Below are 12,509 nucleotides of genomic sequence, written 5' to 3' on the forward strand. Positions count from 1 at the left end.
ACCGTACATCTTTGGAATGTGGGAAGAAACCGGAGCACCCGGAAGAAACAGACACAGTCATGGAGAGAGCGTACAAGCTCCTTACAGAGAGTGGCGGAATTGAACCCGAGTTACTGGTGCTGTAGTAACGTTATGCTAACAGCTACGCTACCGAAAGTAGGACCGCAGTGGGCTCAGCCAGCTCCATCGAGCGCACAACCCTCCCCGCCACTGGGAACAACTTCTACCAGCGGTGCCTTACGAAGGCGATATTAAGGATCTTCACCCTCCGAGACAAGCTGCCTTCTTGGTACCACTGTCAGAAAGGAGGCATAGTATCAGAATCAGGTTTAATATCACCAGCATATGTCATGACATTTGTTAACTTAGTGGCACGGGTATAATGATAATATAGGAGATGGGACAGGGCGTGGAGCCGGGACTTTATTTTGGGGCTGGGGCTGGTTTTTTTTAACCTGAACATTTAAGAATACAGTAAAAGTTATTAAAACCTATTGAATATTTCAAGGCTTAGACAGATTGGACATGCAGAGGGTATTTCCTATCGTGGGGGAGTCTAGGACCAGAAGGCACAATCTCACAATCAGGTTTAATGTCACTGGCATATGTCGTGAAATTTGTTGACTTAGCAGCAACGGTACAATGCAATACATAATCCATATAGAAGAAAAAGTTAATAGCTAAAAGAAATAGTTAAATTTAAAATAATGCAAAAACCGGAGAAAAGTTAGATAGCGTTCATGGGTTCAATGTCCATTTAGAAATCAGATGGCAGAGGGAAAGAAGCCATTCCTGAATCATGAGTGTGTGCCTTCAGCCTTCTGTACCTCCTTCCTGACAGTAACAATGAGAAGAGGACATATTCTGGGTGATGAGAGTTCTTAATAATGTATGCCACCTTTCTGAGGAACTACTACTTGAAGATGTTTTGGATACTACAAAGGTTATTACCCAAGATGGAGCTGACTAATTTTACAACTTTCTGTGGTGTCTTTTGGTCCTGTGTAGTAGCCCCCCTCCCCTACACCAGGCAGTGACGCAGCCTGTCAGAATGCATTCCACGGTACATCTGCAGAGGTTTTCAAGAGTTTTAGGTGACAAACCAAATCTCCTCAAACTCCTAATAAAGTATAGCCACTCTTTTGCCTTCTTTATAACTGCATCGATATGTTGGGACCAAGTTAGATCCTCCGAGATCTTGACACCCAGGAACCTGGAATTGTTCACTTTCTCCACTTCTGATCCCTCCCTCTATGACGACTAGAGCCTGAAGGCCCACACACAACGGCTTAGGAGCAACCGCTTCCTCTCCACCGTCAGGTTTCTGAACTGCCCATGAAGCTATGAACAGTACCTTGTTATTCTTTTTCTTTTGTGCTTTATTTATTTTGTAATTTATAGTAATTTTATGTCTCTGCACTTTTACTGCTGATGCAAAACGGCAGATTTGACACCATATAAGATTGTAATAATAAACCTGATTATACACTTTGTCGAATCTCTGTTATTTTCAATCCCCTGTTTTTTTTAAAAAGGAGTTCAAGAATGAGTGAGGAACTTTGATTTTCATGATTGTTTATTTTAAAGTTTAAACAAAGACAAAGTTCTGGGAAGCAAAGCAGTGATTCAATAAAAGAAAAAGAAGATGAAGAAGATAGCGCCTTTGAAAGATCTACCACTTTTATACTCAAGATAACAGAAATTCTTCAAATAGAAATAATCCAGTTAATAGTTATTAAAACAATTATAACAGGTGTATAATGCGCTAAAAATGAAAAAGATATTTGTAACTGCTATACCACCTACTGCCAGTAAGTGGGAATGAACCACCAAACTGTGAAAAATACATGAGTTTATTACGTCAGTAAAAAAAACTACGATTTTAAGTTTTGCATTAGTTCAACTATAAAGTATAAAAAGTACAAAAGAAACATTGAAGGGTTAACAGGGACCCTGACCACCAGTGGTTGAAGGAGTGAAATTCAATTCCATTACCAACGGGGAGAAAGCTGTCAGGTCACACAAAAGGCACAATGCACTATGCACTGTGCTCCTCATCAGTGAGTAATAAAGAAACCCGGCCATCAGTGCTGGGTGCAAGTGGAAGGGGCTTAGATCATCAGTCAGCGTCTGGGAGCTCGGCGGCGCATTGTAATAGAAGGGAGACCGTGCCACAAGGGGAGATCGGCCTCCTGGTGTCGATTGCAGAGCGGGGCTGCGTCTACTATTCATGCAGCTGGTACCCTAATGCAATATTAACTGTTCCGGCAAAGGGAACACGACTGCACTGCAAACAGACACACGATTAAAAAGACTATACATCAGAGCAGTGCTCCAGCGACATCGCATTAATATTAAACAGCCGTATATCAGCAGCGAGCATTACGCAGGCAGGGAACGGGCACTATTTGCTTCAGTCCTCTGCTTTCCTCTAACAGCCCCTGGTTTCAGCAGGCAGCATTTCTGCTGAGAGAATGGAGTAATGTAGCACAAAAAACAAGCCCTTCAGCCCGACTGGTCCGTACTAACCAAGATTCCCATCCAAGCTAGTCCCATAGCGTTCTAACCCAAGTACCTGACCAACTGCTTTGTCGAGGGGAGGACAGAAGAATAGGGATGGAGGAAGGAAAAAGAGGCAAATAGAGGGAGAAGCAATAGGTGAGAGGAATTGACAGGAACGTATAACAGTATAGGCCCTTCAGCCCACGATTTTGTGCCTGCTCCAAGATCAATCTAATGCTTCCTTTTCACATAACCTTCCATTTTCCTATCACCCTTATGCCTATCCAAGTCTCTTAAATGTCCCTAATGTATCTGCCTCCACTTACTGTGTAAAAAAAGAACTACATTAGACATCCCCCCCCCACCTCCAATCTCCTTAAAATTATGTCTCCCTCATATTATCCTTAAGAGTTCTCTGAGGACAATCGATGAAGAGTCTTGGCCCAAAACTCTTTATTCCTCCCCTTGGATGCTACTTGACTTGCTGAGTTTCTGCAGCATTTTGTGTGTGTTGTAATGGCAATGGTGAGACATAAGGAGGGAGTCATTGCCCCTTCCTGAGGGGCATGAGGAACATGAAAGGTGCTGTTACATCTTCAGTAACAGGAGTGGGCTAGGTAAGGGCCTATCCTCAATGATACCCTTGGCCATTCTACTCTCTCCAGAACATGGGTGGAGGGAGTGAGACAGGGAGAGGGGGGAGGAGGGAGGAGGGAGAGCAGAAGAGGGAGGAGAGGAGAGGGAGTGAAGAGGAAGAGAGACAGAGAAACAGCGGGAGACAGAAGCAGAGGGCAATGGAGTCGGATAGGGAAGGGAAGAGAAATAAAAAGAGCAAGAGAGAGAACAAAAGTGAAAGAAAGGATATGATAGACCAAACAATTCAGAGAACGAGAGAACGGGTGAGAGGGGGAGACAGAGAGACAGAAGGTGGGAGAGTGGGAGACAGAATGAGAGAAAGAATGAGGGAGAGAGGGAGAGAAAGAATGAGAATGGGAGGGAGGGAGAGAGGGAGAGAAAGAATGAGAATGGGATGGAGGGAGAGAGGGAGAGGGAGAGAGGGAGAGGGAGGGAGAGAGGGAGAGGGAGGGAGGGAGAGGGAGGGAGGGAGAGAGGGAGGGAGGGAGAGGGAGGGAGGGAGGGAGAGAGGGAGGGAGGGAGAGGGAGGGAGGGAGAGGGAGGGAGGGAGAGGGAGGGAGGGAGAGAGGGAGGGAGGGAGGGAGAGGGAGAGAGGGAGGGAGGGAGGGAGAGGGAGGGAGAGAGGGAGAGAGAGAGGGAGGGAGGGAGAGAGAGAGGGAGGGAGGGAGGGAGAGAGGGAGGGAGGGAGAGAGGGAGGGAGGGAGGGAGGGAGGGAGGGAGGGAGAGAGAGAGGGAGAGAGGGAGGGAGAGAGGGAGGGAGAGAGGGAGGGAGAGAGGGAGAGGAGAGAGGGAGGGAGGGAGAGGGAGGGAGGGGGAGGGAGAGAGGGAGGGAGAGAGGGAGGGAGGGAGGGAGAGAGAGAGGGAGAGAGGGAGGGAGAGAGGGAGGGAGGGAGGGAGAGAGGGAGGGAGGGAGAGAGGGAGGGAGGGAGAGAGAGAGGGAGAGAGGGAGGGAGGGAGGGAGAGAGGGAGAGTGACTGAAAGAAAGCAAGACGCAGAGAGACATTTAATCTCCTGAACGACTCTACAAATCATCAGCTTCGCTGTTTCCTCTCCCCATCACCCAAGGACAGCTGTAATCAGCCTAGCTATGAATGCAGTCAGCTGTCAGCACTCTCCTCTCTACAGCCCAATGTTTGGCCCCTTCTGCACATTCCAGCCTCTCTATTACCACAGTCAATGCCCTCTCAAATCCGATTAGTATTTTGCAAAGTCTAATAACCAGCTTCTTCTGCTTCTTTACATCAAGAGCTCAGAAACAGACAAATACTAATTGGTTGCCATGGATACCTGGCAGGAAACACAGCAGGAACCCATCCCGTAAGCAAGGACCAGAATTGATTTATTTACGACAAGGAATGAGGCATCGTGACTAATTAATGCAATGAATAGACATTCCCACAAATAAACAAATCCAGCCGGGAAGACCTTTGTTAAAACGCTCCTTCAGTGAGCGCCAAGACTTACCGGGCACCTGCTCCTGGACACTTTGGTGGCTTGCTTCAGGAGGGCTTTTAACTCCCTCCTGCATCCTTCTTCCCTGACAAGACGGGAAAGCCCACCATACCCCGCCGGCACTGCACCCCCTCCAATGTTCCCACCCCGCGGGAAGGGCTGGTAGGTGGATGCTGCAGGCACACTCTCTGAGCATGCTCAGTGCCTGTGGAATCCCAAGGTATTCCGGGAGGGGTGGTGGGGGGGGCGGAATGGGTCGTCACATGATCTACTATAAACCAGGATTATTACCACAAAAAGCCGTGGCTGCTGTGTGCTCTGGACTCCCTTTCCAGCTGACAGTCAGGCAGGAATTCAGGAAGAATTATCACTTCGGAGGCAGATCTACTTATTTATCAAAAACATACAGTGAAACAGGTTATTTGCGCTAACAGCCAACACAAGCTAAGAGTGTGCTGGGGGCAGCTCGCAAGTGTGGCCACGCATTCTGCGCCGGCATAGTGTGAGCCCAGTGCTCGCTAGAACAACACAGAATACAACAAGCAATAAAACAAAAATACAAGAGATTCTGCAGAAGCTGGAAATCCAGAGTAACACACACACACGCACGCAAAATGCCAGAGGGATTCAGAGGGTCAGACAGCATCTATGGAAAGGAATAAAGAGTCAACATTTCAGGCTGAGACCCCTCATCGAGACTCACCGAGAACTGCCGAGCTCCTCCAGCATTTTGTGAGTGTTAACAATGAAAACCTCCAAGAGGACCACAATCTCGCTGTGGTTTGGAGGTTTGTGTGCCTCAATGATCCGGAGAGCTATTTTGGCTGGAGTCAGGGCTTTATGCTTTGGCTCTTGGTGGGGTCACCCATGTCAAACAGGTCAAAGGGTAAAGGCCAGACTAAGAGTGGTCCACCGATCCTCCAGGTTCAGGGGTTCACCTCAGGGCTAACAACCCTGACTGGCCAAACAAAACTGTTACGGAAACAGCAATGAAGAATCTTTCTACATCTGAGTGGCCAAGGACAGACAGACCTTCATTGCTGCCCTAAACGCCAGCGGCATAACAAGCACTAAGTAACAAAACAAGTCCCCGTTCCACCCTCCCACCCATACACACACAGACAGTCCTCCAATTCACAGGACAGGCCGCACTGTGAAGAATCTGTGAAGTTTATGGTTGCGCCAAAGGCAGAGGTTTGATTTCCTATTTGCTCATCCAATAGGAATGTTGGAAAAGCTATTAAACAAATGTTGGTCAAGAAAGGCTTTTATTCTGCAAGATAATGATGCTTCCCCCTTCTACCTTCTGGGAGAAGATGAATTTTCTAATGCAACACCAGTGCCTCTGGAATATGCTGGGTTTCTTCGAAGGCTGGCATTACTCCCAATTTCTGAGCCAGGAAGCCATACATTTGAAGTGTTGGCAATGTGAAATTTGACCTGGTAATCATGGGCAGCTTCCATGCCATTGTTGAGGGGCACCACACAGTTTTAAGACTCCCTGTCCTATTATGCGTCCCAAAGCTGGCCAGCATTCCTTCCACCGAATGGTATCAGATAGGCAGATCGTTCCATGTCACCGGGTGTATTTAAAGCAGAGGCCAATAGCATCTTGACTAGTAAGGGGTCAAAGGTTGCAGGAATAGGGCAGGGGAATGGGGTTGAGAGGAAAACTAAATCAGCCAAGATTAAATGGGCCGAATGGCCCAAGTCTGCTCTTATGTCTTAAGGTCTTACATGGGAACTTGAAAGCCTGGACACAAGAATCAAGAATAGCTTCTTCCCCCTCTGCTATCTGATCTCTGAGCTAATAGCTTCTTTCACATTCCCTTCCCACATTCTCAAGCCCTGAATTCTAATTCTTTCAGCTATTCTTTTACCATTTTTTTTGGCTCTACCTCAGATTGCAGAGCAATCTTTTCACCCTTCCATTGTTTTCCACTAGGAACTGTCTTTATTACTCTTTTTATTACTGCCATCAATATTGTCTGTGAGATTTATGTGACCAGGGAATTTCATTGCACCCCGGTGTATATAACAATAAACTAATCTAAGTTCTGAATCAGATCGGGCAGCATCCTTCACAAGGAAAATAAAGTAATGTTTCGGATCGATGTTAGAACTGGGAAAAAGAAGAAATAAAGTAAGTTTCAAGTTGCATATAAAAAAAACTGAAGGAAGTGTTGTGATAGGATGAAGAACAGGAGACAGCATGGTAGGGTAGGAAAACTGAAGGAAGTGCTGTGATAGGACGAGGAACAGGAGACGGCATGGTAACATAGGAAAACTGAAGGAAGCGCTGTGATAGGACGAGGAACAGGAGACGGCATGGTAACATAGGAAAACTGAAGGAAGTGCTGTGATAGGACGAGGAACAGGAGACGGCATGGTAACATAGGAAAACTGAAGGAAGCGCTGTGATAGGACGAGGAACAGGAGACGGCACAGTAGTGCAGCGGTCAGCGTAACGCAATTGCAGCACCAGAAACCCGGGTTCAATTCCCGCCACTCTCTGTTGGAGTTTGCACCGTGTGGGTTTTCTCCAGGTGCTCCGGTTTCCTCCCACTTTCGAAAAACGTAAGGGTTAGTAGGATAATTGGTCACGTACCTATAAATGGGCAGAGTGGCCTCATGAACCAGGAGGGCCTGTTACCATGCTGTACCTCTTAATAAATTAACTAACACACAAATAAATAAATATGAGGGAGTGAATAATACAGATGTTGGTGGTGATGACTGAGAGGTGAAAGGTGGTGAAGGGCAGACCAGATGGGAAGTCAAGGAGATTAACTTCTCAGGTGCAGACCAAACCTAGCTAATGGACAGGTTCCGTAGAGATCTATAAATTGATTTGTCCAGGTCTGCGATTTCTTGTACAATAAGCTAGAACCCTGACCTCACCATATACCTCTTCCTGGACTTGTATCTTATTGTCTGCCTGTACTGGCCGTTCTCTGTCGTGGTAACACTTCACTTCAGAGTCTGTTATTGCTTTTCTCTTGCACAACCCCAATGTACTGATGTGATGAAATGATCTGTAGGGATGGCAGGCAAAACCATATTGTTCAGTGTACCTGTCCTGCATGTGACAATAATCAACCAATTACTGTAAGCAATTTTAAAAAAAGCACTTAGCACGGTAACCACACCTCCACGGTATTGTAATGAAGGACGTGAAAAGCACATAAAAGTCATAAGAAAGAATAAACACCATAAGTGGAGAGATAGGATACTGCTTCTGCCATTTAAAAGAACACATATTATTTGTATGTACTTTTGGAATTAATGATTTGTTCAGAGCAGGGGTTCCTAAATATTTTTATGCCATGCAGCCCCACCATTAACCAAGGGGTCCGTAGACCTCAGATTGGGAACCCCTGGTTTAGAGGCACAGAACACTACAGAACAGAAACAGTCCCTTCAGCCCATCTAGTCCATGCCAAATCATTAATATGCCTAGTCCCATGAACCTGCACCCATACCAAAGCCCTCCATACCCCTCCCATTCATGCACCTCAGTATTTCCCAACCTTCTTCAGCCTAACGCCCCCCTGAAGCACTTTCATACTTACCAACAGCCCTCTTAAGCATAATATACTTTCTGGCATCCCCACTGTGTGAAGCTATGTCTACCAAATGCTAGCATGAGAAAAATGATGCTGCTTTAAACTTTTTATTTGTCTTCAAATCTAGCTTACACAGTACCTGCGTGCTGTACAGCAGCTTCGATATCAATATGATCCTTGAACTTGATGATGTTTAGCAAGAGTTGAAATATCTGGTTCAAGTTGTGACGGCAAAAGCTTTAAGCCCCCACGTGTAACAATGTCCAAGCAGTTTCTGTTTTTTGTGAGTATGTGGTTCACTGCACTGAAGCCTCTTTCAACAAGGTAGAAGGGTGGAAATGCAATGAAGAGCTGATTGGATCTTCTCCAAAGACCAGGAAACTTTGTATGCCAATGTAGCCACATACTACAAAAACTGACATTTTTGAAAAGCATTTTTGTTTCTTCATCGTTCTGAATTTTGATCATTTCTTCTTGCAAGCTCTCTTCCTATATTTCCACCTTGCGAAGAACTGGGTTAATTACCCAGTGTGGAATTTCCAGATCATTCAAATCCTTGAATTGATTCTGAAAGTCCTTCTTCAGTGACCTGCAGATGTAAGAAGGACTCTTGCAAATCACCATCTATGAAAGAGAGTGCCATACTTTCCAAGCAGGGAAACTGTGAAAATGTTCTTCTCCCAATACTAATATATTTCAAAATTTCTCATAAAAATGGACACTGCACTTTTTGCCTGCATTAAATTGAAATTCTCACCTTGCAGTTTCGTATATAAAATGTTCATTTTGTCATACAGTCCGCAAGGTATGGCACATCACGTAGAAGTTCAATCTTGTTTCCCAAGCTCTTGTCAACTTTGAGCGAAAAATTCAACCACAATGCCAAAAAGATCAAAAAAACATTTTAAGCTCAGCCTTTTGATAGCCAATGCACTTCAGTGTGAAGAAGCAAGCATTCAAACTCCTCATCATTATCTTGGCATAACTGGTGAAATATTCTGCTATTTAATGGATGAACTTTAATTTTGTTGATAGCAGACATTACAAGAGTCGTGCTTGAAAAAAGTCGCTGCCTGAGGTTTTTGGCTGCGACATGTTGACGATGAATTACACGATGGATTGCAAACAGACTTGAAATTTCTTTTTTCATAAACGCCACTAAATCAGCATGGTGATCTGTCATATATGGTGCTCCATCTGCTGCACAAGAAGTCATGTTCTTAATCGAAACACTTTTATCCTCAAAATATATTTTGAGGTTGTCATAGATTGATTTTCCGTTGGTATTTGTTTTTAACTTTTTACAAAACTTTCATAAACTTTTCCGTTTTTTATAAACTATACATATGCCATTAGCAATGCCTCATTGTCTCGCACCATTGACTCATTCAGTTGCATCCCAAATTCTGTTTTTCGTAGCTCTGTGAATAGTTGATACTCAGTGTCTTCACTCATTTTGTCAATGTGATGAGCTAGAAAGTTATTAATCAGAGGAATTGCTTTTAAAATACTGGTATCCATTTTGAGAACGGTGGTAAGCACTTTTGATACAGCAGGCATTATTAATCTTTCAACAATTATGTGAGAGTTTCCACACTTTGCTATCATGTTGGAAGTGCTATAAGAAGCAATTGGACCACTATCAAGGTAATTTTTAGCTTTCTTGGCAAATGATGAGTGTGCAATGCTTTTTAAATGCTTCTTTCATCTTCTGGAACTGAATAATGCCATAAGTAGCCTTTTCAGGGTGTCTTTTATGGAAGTGTTTCTGCAACCTTAATGGGTTCATAGCTTCATTAGACAGTACAGTATTACAAATAGGACACATGGGGGGTTGTTAATCTGATGGGAAGAGAATGAAACCATACTCCAGGTACGTAACACTGTATTGATGCACTTTCTGCAGTTTCTGTTTCTTAGTGGGATCAGAATTCAAGGCTTCACTGCTTTCAGACTCATAGAGAACATGCCGTACATAGTTATCCATCATTAACGGGGCTAAGTTAAAATAAAAAATTAACATAAACTTGGAATACCTGTTAAATGTTGATGATGGCAGCGAGTTGACATATATGGAATGACTGTAGCGGCACGCAAAGGAACGGCGAGGTGGAGATGAAGATGATCACAACAGTGAAAATTACGTTGACAAGGATTCAGATTGGAATCTGAACGTTAGTCGGGATAGAGCTGGCGTTCGGCAAGCTACCTTTATACTATTCCAGTTAGCGCATTTGACTGATTACTTAAAGTCTCCTAATTATAGTGCCATAGCTAGAATGCCACTTATTACCCACCCCCCCACCAAGAATTTTGAATGCCCCCTGTTAACTTCATTTTTTCTGATACCTCCTTTGGACACTTAACCGCCCCCATTGGGAATCACTGATGTACCTACCTAAATTTCTCTTAGTTGTTGAAACTAAACCCACATCCATCACTTTCCCTGGCAGCTTTTTCCACACTCTCTCCACCCTCTGAGTGAAGAAGTCCCCCTCCCCCATGTTCTCCTTAAACAGTTCACTTTTACCCTTAACCCATGACCTCCAGTTCTAGTCTCACCCAAACTCTGGATGTATGTGGGATGTCCATAAATCAGGTGTTCATAACCTGGGTGGCCTACTGAAGGCGAGGCAAAACAATTTCCTTAACCCACTCTCATCTGCATACAATTATTTTGTACTAATTAGAGGGTCTCTTCTTAAAACTTTGGGTTCAGTTTAAGGCTTTGCAAACTTCTCTTGTGATAGAAACCAGTGCAGGAGATGAACGAGGCTGGTCACCCACCCTTTCTTCTTCAAACCTTCCTGCACAGACTTCTGCCAACAAGGATACTTCTAGGGGGTTCCAAACCAATTTGCTGTAAATAATAAGGGGTGTATAACACCTTAAGGCAGATCAACTCACCATAGACTATGGTTATGATCTTTCTAGTTCACCTATTCTTGTCCCCAGTACCACCCAACCGCCCCACTGAGCCAAAGCAAGAGTTATTTCCTTCAAGCTGGGACACAGGCACAGCTACTGCTTGGGGTGGCTTTAATTAATTCTTCATACATTTTAAAAACAGACCAATGGTGCAAGCATCCGACAGATTCAGACATGGCCTCAGGCAGTGAGCCTCCCTTATCTCTTCCTCAGGCTGCATTAGATTAAATAATTAGGCTAGCATTTGGACACAGTGAGGGAACTACGCCTAAAATTTTCAACTGAAACATATTTGCAATAATCACAGACTTGAAATCTCCCACAAACTGCTAATTTTAGCATTATATATTTTTAAAAAATAGCCTCTTTCTTTAGGACTGTGACACCATCATTAATGCACTAATACACAAATACACAAAACCCGGACTTCAAAAGAGGCGGAGGTTTATCCGTATGACACAATATATAATCTATGTATGTTGAGTCTTTGAGCTCTTTCCACAGACTGCATTGTTTCAAAACAGCCTTGCAACATGACTCTCCTGCCAGAAAAAATCACATTATATCAGCATAAAAAAATGCACAGAATAAACTATAAATTTAGGTAGATACACTGCTTCTTCCGCACTTTAGTAGAAAGTATTTTCATACATATTCTTTTTGATCAAAGTAACAAATCAATTTGCAGGCTTCAAATAATTATAACTGGATTTTTACTGAATAATCAACTATCTTAAATCAAGTCTCAGTTCTGGCTTTGACTTATTATCATCACACTTAACAAAATACAGTGAAAAGCCCTTGTTTGCATTCCATCCAGACAGATCATTCCACTTACAAGTACATCGAGATAGTAAAAAGAAAACAGAGTGTGGAATAAAATATTACAGTTACAGAGAAAGTGCAGTGCAGGGAAATAAGTTTCAGGCGTCTTCCTGATCTCTTCATGGGTTTTCTTAGCCTCCCTAGGAGGCTGCTTTGCACTGTTTGACTCTGATTTGAACTCAGGGCTCAGTTCTGCTTCTTCATCTTACTGCTACAGTCCCTCAACACTACGCTGAATCCAATTTGTGCAGATTGCCATGTCAAGCTACTCACCATCGAGACTGGCTTCATCTCTAGCAGACATCTTGTGATCGACAAGAACACCAGATTTTGTCACCAGTTCCAACCAAATGTCATTTAGTCCTGCAAACCTCCACTGTGGTTTCTATCTTTATTTGGGTGACCTTGACTTCCCCAGGGAGATGAGGAACACAAACTTACCTTATCCCTCAAAAACTGTTCCCTCTTATTAGTGTGAGAGCAATGCTTGATCTACAAGAACATTAGATTTTGTCACTACTTTCCACCAAAGGCATTTTAAGGTTCTGGAAACCTTTATTGTGCTTTCTATCTTTATTTTGTGTGGCCTTAACTTGCCAG

General features: G+C 43.9%; 1 protein-coding gene across 18 annotated transcripts in view; it reads right to left on the reverse strand.

Annotated features, from left to right (window-relative positions):
• Nucleotides 1-12,509, reverse strand: part of plekha6 (pleckstrin homology domain containing, family A member 6) — a 338,778-nt gene that overhangs the window by 282,325 nt on the left and 43,944 nt on the right. The window contains exon 1 of one of the 18 annotated variants that reach the window (XM_063065344.1): nucleotides 4,603-5,679. The exons of the other annotated variants lie outside the window; for them this stretch is intronic. The gene's annotated coding sequence lies outside the window, so the exon portion shown is untranslated. Of the gene's footprint in view, nucleotides 1-4,602; nucleotides 5,680-12,509 lie in introns of those variants that run through there. 18 annotated transcript variants of the gene reach the window in all.

Source organism: Mobula hypostoma, chromosome 13 (genome assembly GCF_963921235.1).
Source record: "Mobula hypostoma chromosome 13, sMobHyp1.1, whole genome shotgun sequence".
Taxonomy (NCBI): Eukaryota; Metazoa; Chordata; class Chondrichthyes; order Myliobatiformes; family Myliobatidae; genus Mobula; species Mobula hypostoma.